General features: G+C 43.2%; 1 long non-coding RNA gene across 1 annotated transcript; it reads left to right on the top strand.

The window, feature by feature from the left end:
• The first annotated feature begins 1,051 nt into the window (after positions 1-1,051).
• LOC309359130 lies at positions 1,052-6,564 on the top strand. The gene is made up of 3 exons (XR_014163723.1): positions 1,052-1,304; positions 4,310-4,487; positions 5,552-6,564. It is a non-coding gene; the product is annotated as an uncharacterized lncRNA (long non-coding RNA).
• Positions 6,565-11,375: the final 4,811 nt, after the last annotated feature.

Genomic DNA, 11,375 nt, shown 5'->3' with positions numbered 1-11,375 from the left:
TTCTATATATAGCCATAGTGTGGTGAACCCTTTTCAGTCTGAGTTCCATGTTTCCTTGTGGGCTTGGACTGGAGGCAAACCGGTGTGACCCCTCCCTTTGTAGAGTAGGCCACCTTCCAATCATGTAAAAGCCAGAAGTTAACACTCTGCATCCTCCATCTAGAAAAGCCAGCAAGAGGCAGGACCAAAGTTGAAGGACACATTCCAGCCAGGCTAAAACACTCAAGAAAGCACTAAGCAGGTGCAAGTGGGGGCTGTAGCCTGGGGATGGGGGCCTTGTTTGAGGAGATCATTGAGGGCAAGAGATAGATGACTTGATGGGGTGGAGCACATTCAGTTCCTTGGCCTGAGATTCCCCAGGCCTGCTGTACTGTGTATACTGTTTTAAGCTGGTTTCCAGATCTGTAGAAGGAAGCATGTTTTCCTTGTTCTGCTGCAGCCCCACCCTTTCAGTTTGAAGCTTAACTTCTCTAATTGCCTCCTACCACCGTATGCAGAGGCATGTGGGACAAAGCCATTTATGTGGCCAATCATCTGAGTCCAATTAGCTTGGGATCCTTCTTGTCACAGAGATCAGGAAGTGACTAGTAATACTGCTTGAGACGCTTTCTGGTGACTAGTGGTCTGTCTGAACAGGAAACATATTGCAAGAAGCTTAAGGCATGGGGACTATAAATAGTGCATGTTTTGATAATGGTTTTCTTTCGGGACAACACATTTTACAGCCTATTGGCAAGAACTCTTGCAAAAAAATAGGTCATGACTGAGAAAGAGAGACCAGAATTTCTCTGAGAAGAAAATAGAAGGAAGCTTTCTTTCAGCTCATTAAGATAGCCATATTAACTTCCAGGAACACAGTAATAAATGCTTGATTTTAAGAGCAATTTATTTTGGCAGCTGATCTTTCCCCCTGCCCCCTGAACTTCTGTTAAAGAATTCCAGGAAGATATTTTTGAAGCCCATCCTTTTTTGGGTTACCCAAGATCCTCTTGAAGTAATATGCAATATATTATAAATTGGCTCACAGATGCTAATTTTTGTTTGCCATGTACATGGGCAGTATCACTCCTACCAGGACCCTTCAGAATTATAATATTATCTGGTGCCACTTAATTCCATTATATAAGCAAGCATTACTTCCTCCTGCTGACCATTGCTAGGGAAGACATTTGACAGAAAGAGTTTCAACACATTCAGAGCAACGAGGAAAGCTGCACTTGTGAAAATCCTCTCTTCTAGAAAATGATTTAAGGTACTTGAGTTCTGACCTTCATTGCTAGTGATCACACAACCAATTAGCCCAGGTAAGGTACTAGTAACAGGTTGACAGGCATGCCTTGGTCTTTGTAGATTATGAATATTTGCCAATGCCATTTGTTCCCTGCAAGTGGCACATCTTATGGGGCTGTGAGAAAATGGAGACACAGTTAGCCCTCCACTTAAAGGTAAAGGTAAAGGTACCCCTGCCCGTACGGGCCAGTCTTGACAGACTCTGGGGTTGTGCGCCCATCTCACTTAAGAGGCCAGGGGCCAGCGCTGTCCGGAGACACTTCCGGGTCACGTGGCCAGCGTGACATCGCTGCTCTGGCGAGCCAGAGCCGCACACGGAAACGCCGTTTACCTTCCCGCTGGTAAGCGGTCCCTATTTATCTACTTGCACCCGGAGGTGCTTTCGAACTGCTAGGTTGGCAGGCGCTGGGACCGAGCAGCGGGAGCGCACCCCGCCGCAGGGATTCGAACCGCCGACCTTTCGATCGGCAAGTCCTAGGCGCTGAGGCTTTAACCCACAGCGCCACCTGCATCCCTAGCCCTCCACTTACCTACTGCTAAAGCAAGAGTCTCAATAGGGTGACTGTCCTGCAAATGTGGAAAGGCTTCCTTTGAGCCAGGGCTCCATCCTTGAATATTTCAGCACAGTTCTGAAATCTCTCTTAGGTGTAAGAGCTGAGCCACAATATATTAAATGTACCGTTTAATAAAAGATGATTCTGAGGATATGATGAGTGTTTCTTCTGCCCCCAAATCTTACCTATATTGCTCACAGGTAATGTTGAATTAGAAACATTTATAGTCTGCCTTTTGAAATATTGTTGAGTTGATTGATGTGTCTGGCCACAACTTAATTTTAAAAAACAACCATCATACAATGAACTAAAAACAACAAAATAAACAACACAGTGGGTAACCAGCAGAAAAGAAAATTCTATTTATATTTCTTCAAAAATAACAGGGGGGGGGACTAGCCTGTGGCAAACATTTGACTCATTTTCTGTATATGTGAATCTGTAATAAAATGTAATCAGAAAACTTTGGATGGGACTGGCAATAGTCCTAAATAAATAAATAAGACAGGATGGGGTTTTTTTGGTAACTCAATCTGTAACCTTGTTTAAGTATGCCCCCCGTCCCCCCCAATAACAATATTGGAGTAGACGGCATACTCCACCCAAAAAGGTATGCCAAAAAAAAAAAAATCATCTTTTTCTTCCAAAGCACACAAAGACTTGACACATTTCCATGGTGATATAACATCACTTGCTGAGGACAGCTTGGATGGCCAGATATCCCATATTTGGAAATATCTTTTGTCTTGTTTCCTCACACCACCGCTGTACAAAATGCAAGTCACAATTGGAAAGGCACCACAGTTCCCCAGTGCATGTTGTCCCTAATTTAATCTGGCAGCCTGAGACACTAATACACATGGATTTAAAAGAGTGCTTCAAATCTAAATGGGTATTTTTGTAACACTTAGAAAAACAATTTTAGCTTTGAAATTGAAATTGCAGTTCTCAAAACTCACGATTGTTTTTATTCATTGGAGCTTGAAAGGATTACTTCCTTTGTTTGAGGATTATTTGTTGAATGTTGGGGAATTTATCTATATAGATCAGGGGTAGGCAACCTAAGGCCCGGGGGCCGGATGTGGCCCAATCGCCTTCTCAATCAGGCCCATGGACGGTCCAGGAATCAGCGTGTTTTTACATGAGTAGAATGTGTCCTTTAATTTAAAATGCATCTCTGGGTTATCTGTGGGTCATAAGAATTTGTTCATTCCCCCCCCCCAAAAAAAATAGTCCGGCCCACCACATGGTCTGAGGGATGGTGGACAGACCCACGGCTGCAAAAGGTTGCTGACCCCTGATATAGATAAATCCAGTACCATCTCGTTTGCAATTCAAGCACAAGGGTTAGACAAGGCTGGCCACTCCACGAGGACTTATGCCAAGCCATAGTCTGTTTCGGTGTTACGTGTAAATCAGGCCATTTTTAAAAGATAAATATTGTTGTAAGATGCCAGGGGTTTCAGGCGCTTACCCATGGTTCAGTTTCCTACAACCTGAGCCTACAATGGGGAGACTCAAGCATCAACACACCCAACTCTGGCCTTTGTCCTTCTAACTAACAGCTAGCTGAGAGAGCAGGGGCCCACCCATTTGCCCGTCTGACATGGAACCATTTCCTTGGTTACCTTCACTACCCATACTTTAGGGGAGCACTACCTCACCAAGAAGCTGGCCTAGCTATTTCAGCAATTGAATCCTAGCTGGATCCAGCAATTAGAAAAGGATTTAGGCATACAGCCTAATCCTCCTGCCCCCAGCACGCAAAACCCCCCTCACAATATGCTGATTGTTGTGGCTATCGAATAAACAGAAATGTCCTTTCCAAATGGCTGGGTTTATGCATCTACTTAAACATTATCTGTTTAGGTTCACAATGAAACGTACATGTTGGCTCATGTTATTACTATCAACTGGATCAATTCCAACTCTTTTAGTATCTAGTAGTTCTAGAAATCACGAAGCAGAAGCTCACCCTTGTTTAATAATGGATTAAATAAGGGAGTTGAAATGAAAAGAAAAAATTGTAAGATAAAACAACCTTGGTTAGAAATACTGAAAAATTAAATTAATTGATTAATTAAAAATTAATTGATTGATTAAAAGTTCTCCCTTGTAGTCCTATACATTTCACTCACAAGCAAGTCCCACTGAGTTCACTGTGGGACTTACTTTTTTGAAGAGATCCTGAGTCTTCCTTCACATGCACACCTTGCAGCATGATCAGTGTGCTCTAGGCTTGTGGGGTATCTGTTTGATATAGCCATGACCACATGTAAAACAATTTCTGCCCTAGTTCTCTACCCATAGGGCACTCAGCACAGCTTCACAGTACAAGAAAAACAATACAAATAAAAAAAAGTAAGAGAACAAATATCAAACTACCAGAAGCAGCCATCTAAAATACAAACACTGGCAGCAGTTACACTTAAAACATTAAAAAAGAGGTTTTCTCTCTCTTTCAGGTCTGTGGTGACACTCCAGAAAAATATACAGTGTATATTGAGGTCATTTGCTTAACAGCTCAAGAGCTCACACATCGGCAGAGTTTATCATAAGGAGTTTTTCTCATAGACACTGTATCCCACTGGAAGGAAGGTGTTGGATCTGATTACCTGGGAAAGGACCACCTAACTGTCCCAGGTATCCCGTTTACTGCTGTGACATGGGATTGGGCCATGATGAAGTGGCCCCCACCTTGATAAGGCATGAGTGTGGATGAATTTTCATCATTTTGTATTCCTGACCCCTCCCAATCTTTCTGTGACTCACTGGCAGTCTCAGTGATTAATGTAAGATTATTCATGCAGCTCAATCTCAATGATTAATCTAATCTTATTCATGTAGCTGCAAGTGGGGGGGGGGGACGTAGCACAGTTGATGCAGGCAGCATACCTAACTTACAACTCGGCTGCTATTTATTAGCTGAGGAAGAAAGTCCATGGAAGGAATTCAGCATAGTGCTATGGCAATCGTTCTGTCAGCACAATTATTTTGGCTTGCTAGATGGGACAGTCTCCCCTCTCTCCTCCCCCTGTGGGGCTGTTCTGGAGGTTCTCCTGACTCTCCCCAGAGCCAGTTCAGGGGGAGGGGGAGGAGAGGGGTGAAACCCTGTTATGCTAGCAGGGCAGGACTTTCTCTGAGTGGGACTTGTTGGCCGAATCCAGCCTCGTCCCTTGATGGCAGAGGCAGGGAACCTCAGGCCCAGCCTGTCAGGCCTCTGTATCTGACCCTCAGAACTCTTCTCAGGCCACACCCCTCACTGCCTCTGCTTCCCACCCTGAGTGTTTTTGCCTGGCTGGAATGTGTCCTTTATGTGGTACCTCAGGTTACATACGCTTCAGGTTACATACGCTTCAGGTTACAGACTCGGCTAACCCCATAATAGTGCTTCAGGTTAAGAACTTTGCTTCAGGATGAGATCAGAAATCGTGCTCCGGCGGCGCGGTGGCAGCAGGAGGCCCCATTAGCTAAAGTGGTGCTTCAGGTTAAGAACAGTTTCAGGTTAAGTACGGACCTCCAGAACGAATTAAGTACTTAACCAGAGGTACCACTGTATATGCATAACGTGATTGGAGAACTACACTGCAAAATTCAGCAAACTGCAACTTTTGAAGGATGGCTATATTTCAGTTTGTATATTTTATTTTATTTTAGGGATGTGTGAATTAAATGCTAACTGATTTCAGTTTCTCTCCCATCCCTAGCAGTTAGCAGGTGTAATCACTTTGAGGCATGTACCTTTGAATGATACAGAATTGGAGACTGAGGAGGATGGATCCACCTGCTTTCCACATAATGCTGTGCCCCTTTCAGCCCCAAAGAAGGCTAACTGCCCAATCCTAATGGTATTTACTTGGATTGATTTCAGTAAGACTCACTTCCAAGTTTTCAAGAACTTTCAAGAACGCTTTAAAAAACTTCAGACTGAAAACATGGTTTGAGGAATGTTCTGTTTGCAACTGTTTCAGCTATAATATTGTCATAATAGTCTAAAATATTATCCTAAGTATGGGATAAGCTACACATGAGGTAAGGAGTTAAGTTCAGGTCATTAAGAGTATGAAGTTTAACAGGTCAGGCTTCGAGCTAAGTTTGAAATAACCCTGAAGGGCACTTTTAATAGATTCCAGGAGTGTAAATAATACAGTGATAATTCAGCCAACTAATATACTAAGTTCCTACTCTAGGGTTTCATCTGGGAATGCAGCAGTTGCCTGACAGCTTAATTTTCAGCTGTTGCAAAAACAAACACAAACCCAAATTCACTTGTTGCACTTTTGGGTTTTCCACACAGCCCACTGTTATGACCATTCTGGCAAGCTCAGAGTATCTTGGGTTCCCCTTTTGCTGGACATCTCTCATGGAATGGGATCCTAGTTCATTGGTTACTGAAATCTGAGACAGTAAGCACAAGAATTATAGAGAGATGTGAGGCACTTTGTTGACAAATTTTCAGAGTCTTGCAATGCAACTTGCCTCTGCGGAGACCAATGTTCAGCTATCTTAGCCTATTAACAGCTACATGATATATGTAACATTGTTTCCGCTGTTCTCACAAAACAATCAGATAATCGTAAGCTCAACTATTACAAACTCTGTGAAAGATCTAAGGCAGGACATAGGACAGTTTTTAAAATGTTTATTCTTGCAAGCAACAGCCTGTATTTCGAGTTCTTTTATAGCCCTGACAGGTAAGAAAGAGAAGGATTACTTTAGGATGCTACTCTAGGATGTTACTTACTTGTCATTTCCTTTCAGAGAATATGCAGCTGGGGGGAACCTGGTCACGCTGAAGGTTTTTACCACTCATCAACAAGTGATATCGATATATTGCCCAGGCCTATAAGTCACCTGCTGTTAGCTGATTTTCTGAGCCCATCTACAGTGGTACCTCGGGTTACATATGCTTCAGGTTACATATGCTTCAGGTTACAGACTCCGCCAACCCAGAAATAGTGCTTCAGGTTAAGAACTTTGCTTCAGGATGAGAACAGAAATTGTGCTCCGGTGGCGCAGCAGCAGCAGGAGGCCCCATTAGCTAAAGTGGTGCTTCAGGTTAAGAACAGTTTCAGGTTAAGTATGGACCTCCGCAACAAATTAAGTACTTAACCCGAGGTACCAGTGTACTTTGAAATTTTATGTGAATTGTTATATTCGCCTTTCTTTTGCCAGGCGGGTGAGACATTCCAGGGCTGCAGCAGCAATTACCCAGGTTTTTCTTTTGAAGGGTATCACTGATTGTGTGTAATAGTATATTTGCATGAATTTCAAATATACAGTTGAGCACAAGTAGAAGCACAGATTAATTGGGCCAACAGCTTGGCCTGGCCCACCCATGAGGCAGGGTGAAGCAGTCGCCCCGGGTGGCAGAAGCTCCTAAAGCAGCACCTCGAGGGCACCCTGCCCACCCTACTGCCTGTGCTTCTGGCAGAGAAACAGGGCTGGCATTGGTGCCAGTTTCTGGTGAGATCGAGATCTCACCAAAGTCCCACGCAATCTCACAGAGTGCACGAGGTCTTGTTGGAAATCAGCTAATGCCAGTACTACTTCTCCGCCAGAGGTGGTGGGGTGGGTGATGCTGCAGCAGCAGGGTGGGAAAGCACTTTCCCATTTTGCCTCAAATGGTGAAAAGGAACACGCTGGCCCTGTCAAGAGCCAAGTCCACTGCCCCCACACCAGATCTCCTTGGAGATGTTCAGTGCCTTAAGATACTTACAGAACCCAGTCTTAGTGCTCTCTCTCTTGCTCTCACCTCTCTTTGATGCCAAATGGCAGTTTCTCCCTTTGTTTTTTTCACAGACACCTAGGTAACAGCACCCCTGGTGGCAGGAGGAGGCATACACTTTAGCCAAAATGGTTCTCACTTTCCAGAGGAATGTCCAGCTATATCCTGGTTGATGTGGGAAACTATTAGCTATCACTTCTCTAACAGAGGCTTAACCAGGCTATTAAAGAAGTACTTCAGACTCTGTAAGCTCTTTCTTGTCTTGCCGCTCCCTCCCCCATTTTGCAGTACAATCTTTGTGGGTAGGTGTTGCAGGAGGCCCTCAAGAGTCTCATTGAAAGTCATTGTTTTTAGACAGCTACTTATCTAGCTGTGACAGTTTCACAGTCCAAACTCTGAGTTCTTTTGGAGCTGGGACAGAAGTTTATAGAGAAGTCTGCAGAAACTTCCCATGGACCCAAATCCTTATAAATCAGACTTGTTCAGGAAATTTATTATTTTTTGTTTAAATCTTTATTTCCTTTTCTGTATCTCTTGAAGAAATACCCATCATGTTGTCTATCAGGGCTGAGCTCAAGTTAATAACAGGAGCCTACTGTAACATAAGGGGGTCAGAGTTGAAGGACAGAATTGAAGTCAGAACCCAAAAGCAAATCAGGAGGTAGGATAACAGAGCATATCAGAACCAAAAGCTACAGCAGAGGCAACCAGCACAGGTAATCTGGCCAGTGTGGACAATGGGAGGGATGGTGGGAGTTGCACTCCAACATCTGGAGAGCAGCACATTGGCTATCCGTAGCTATAGGGACACACACAAACTTGGGAAGACCATGTCCATCAGCCAAAGTGTAACAGCAACTGGAAGGCCTCGATAGCAAGATTGGGTGGGTAGAGAACTGTACATAGATTCAAATACTACCAGTAAACTGGGACAACAAGCTTCTGAAATGTGCTGTTTACTTACATTGCTTTGATTTACTCTTTCCTAACTCCTCTGCTGAGTCTTGACTGCCATCAATCTGATGTTCCACTGAAACTGCCCTTACTAAATTGTTTATTGATCTTACTTCATTCTCATCCACCTTTCTGGTACCTTTCTTACAGTTACCTTCTCCTCCTTGATCCCATCTATCCCTTAGGCTTCAAGGGCTCTTATCTCAACGCACTGTCTTGTTATTTAGCAGCTTAGTCATTCAAATACAGGAAAACACACACTCCAACCTCCCCAGACTTCTCCCTCCCAGTTGGTTCAGTTCAAAGTTCTTCTCTGGACCCTGTGCAATTCTCACTGTATATACTGTCATGGGTACTTTCATTTCACTTTTCCCTGTATAAGATTTCTAAACTGTGCCACCTTCTCTCCAGTTCCTTGGCTAAAGCAACAGTACAGTTCTGGATGCCTTGGTTTCTGCAACATTCTTCTGCCTCCCCTTCTCTCAAGCCTCTCACCTCTGTCTGAAACTCTGCTGTTATAATAATTCATCTATTGCCAATTGGACCAGGTGACACAATACCACTTCTCAAATGGCCACATCCCTCTTTTCTGCCCAGCTTATTTGCCCTGTCCAGCTTTGAAGGGTTCAATGGCCCACCTTATATCTCTGCTATTATTTCTCATCATGCTCCTACCTTGGACCTTTGTGCCTCCAGCTCTCCTTCTTGTAACCATCCCTAAGTCTCCTGCCCCCTTCACCATTCTTCCTTGCTGCCATCCCAAAAACAACTTCCTTCTTTCCACTCCTTCCTCAGAATGCAACATTTAAAATCAACAGCACACTAAGAGTGATACAAACTAATAAAGTTATATAACAACAACAACAACAATAATAATAATTTATTTATACCCCGCCCATCTGGCTGAGTTTCCCCAGCCACTCTGGGCGGCTCCCAATCAAGTATTAAAAACAATACAGCGTTAAATATTAAAAGCTTCCCTGAACAGGGCTGCCTTCAGATGTCTTTTAAAGATAGGATAGCTACTTATTTCCTTCACATCTGAAGGGAGGGTGTTCCACAGGGTGGGCGCCACTACCGAGAAGGCCCTCTGTCTGGTTCCCTGTAACCTTACTTCTCGCAATGAGGGAACCGCCAGATGGCCCTCGGTGCTGGATCTCAGTGTCCGGGCTGAACAATGGGAGTGGAGACGCTCCTTCAGGTATACAGGACCGAGGCCGTTTAGGGCTTTAAAGGTCAGCACCAACACTTTGAATTGTGCTTGGAAACGTACTGGGAGCCAATGCAGATCTCTCAGAACCGGTGTTATGTGGTCCTGGCTTTGGTTTGATTTTCTAGTTTGCAGGGATCTTATGTGCCTCTATGGCTGTGACTATCTTGTTTTGGATTCAACTTTGTAATATTTCAGAATAAAATGAATATAAGAGACGGTGATTTGTTAAATACAGCTTATCTTGCAAAAGTGACCTTGATTCCTGTGCACACAATTGGTTATTTCTGTCTGGAAGTGATATTGAATACGAATGCTTCTAATCTATTTCTAGGAAGAGATAATATGAAACATTCCACAAATAGCTGGATAATTTTATCACCTGTTTCTCAGCACTGTCCACAATGAAAGCAAGATATGGATGATCACAGTAAACAACTTTGTTTCAGAGACTAGTTAACATTACTAAGCGGAAACAATGTCCTTAAATTTCATGTGACTTACAAAAAGCAAGAACTCCAAATCAAGAACATAGAGATTGGAGATGTCATTGTAACTAGTGCAGGGTACACCTAATAAATACATTTCACTGCAACACGAGAACAACACTAATGCTGAACAAAGGTTTGTTGTGACCCTTGTTTTCTCAGTATGATTATATAAGTTGGATTGATTTCTGTCACAAAGTTTTTTGGGCCATTCAAGCAATGCTATTTCAAATTCGAATAGATTCCCCCCCACCCCACTTTCATTTCAACTCTACTATCCATGTCCCAGCAAAGCGAATGTTAATGGAAGTTAATTATGATGGATTACACTTATGATTATTTGCTGTGTGGTAAGCAAGCTAGCTTTGCCTTAATGTTTTTCAAGCTGCAATTGTAAATACACATATATTTAAATGAATTTATATATGGCTGATAGACCTTCTACTCCCTAAGTACCCTTTTAGACTTTGATGGAAAATCTGTGGAATTAGACTTACACCATAATTGTGTACATGCCTCCTTAGAATTCCCAAAGAGTTCCTGTTTGGGCTTACTTTCTGAGTTACTTTCGGCAAAAGCCCATCTTCCAGAATGTCTATTTAATAATGGCATACAGTGGGACATGTATATCATCTTTGATCCAAACCTAAAGTGCTAGTGCCCAGATATGGTTACAGATAAATGATTCCCATTTAAGACTATGGTCTTATGCACACCTCCTTGGGAACAAACCCACTGCATTCAGTGAGGTTTCCTCCAGAATAAAAATGCATCGAGTTAGGCTGCACAATTGCAGCTCCTAACCACATTTATTAGTTAGCAGGGATCTATGCACTCCCTACATTTAAAGCACACCACTTCCCCACAAGAATCCTGGGCACTGTGGTTTACCGCCTAAAGGGTACACTACAATTCTCAGCATCCTTAACAAAGTCATATGCTTTCGATATGCTTTTAAATGCATGGTGTGGATGCAGCTGAGCCAGTTTATACATTTAGCAGAATCAAGTAACAAAGCTTTTCCAGGACTGTACCACTTCAGGCTACAGGTGGGAGATTATGTCTAAAACATAAGAGCAAACTACTAGGGACCATGGGGGTTTTGGCCCCCACAATAAAATATTTGAAGGGGCCAGGCCTCCACAAAGTTG

Source organism: Podarcis melisellensis (genome assembly GCF_964234715.1).
Source record: "Podarcis melisellensis genome assembly, chromosome: 1".
Classification (NCBI taxonomy): Eukaryota; Metazoa; Chordata; class Lepidosauria; order Squamata; family Lacertidae; genus Podarcis; species Podarcis melisellensis.
This window is presented reverse-complemented; position numbering and strand designations above follow the sequence as displayed.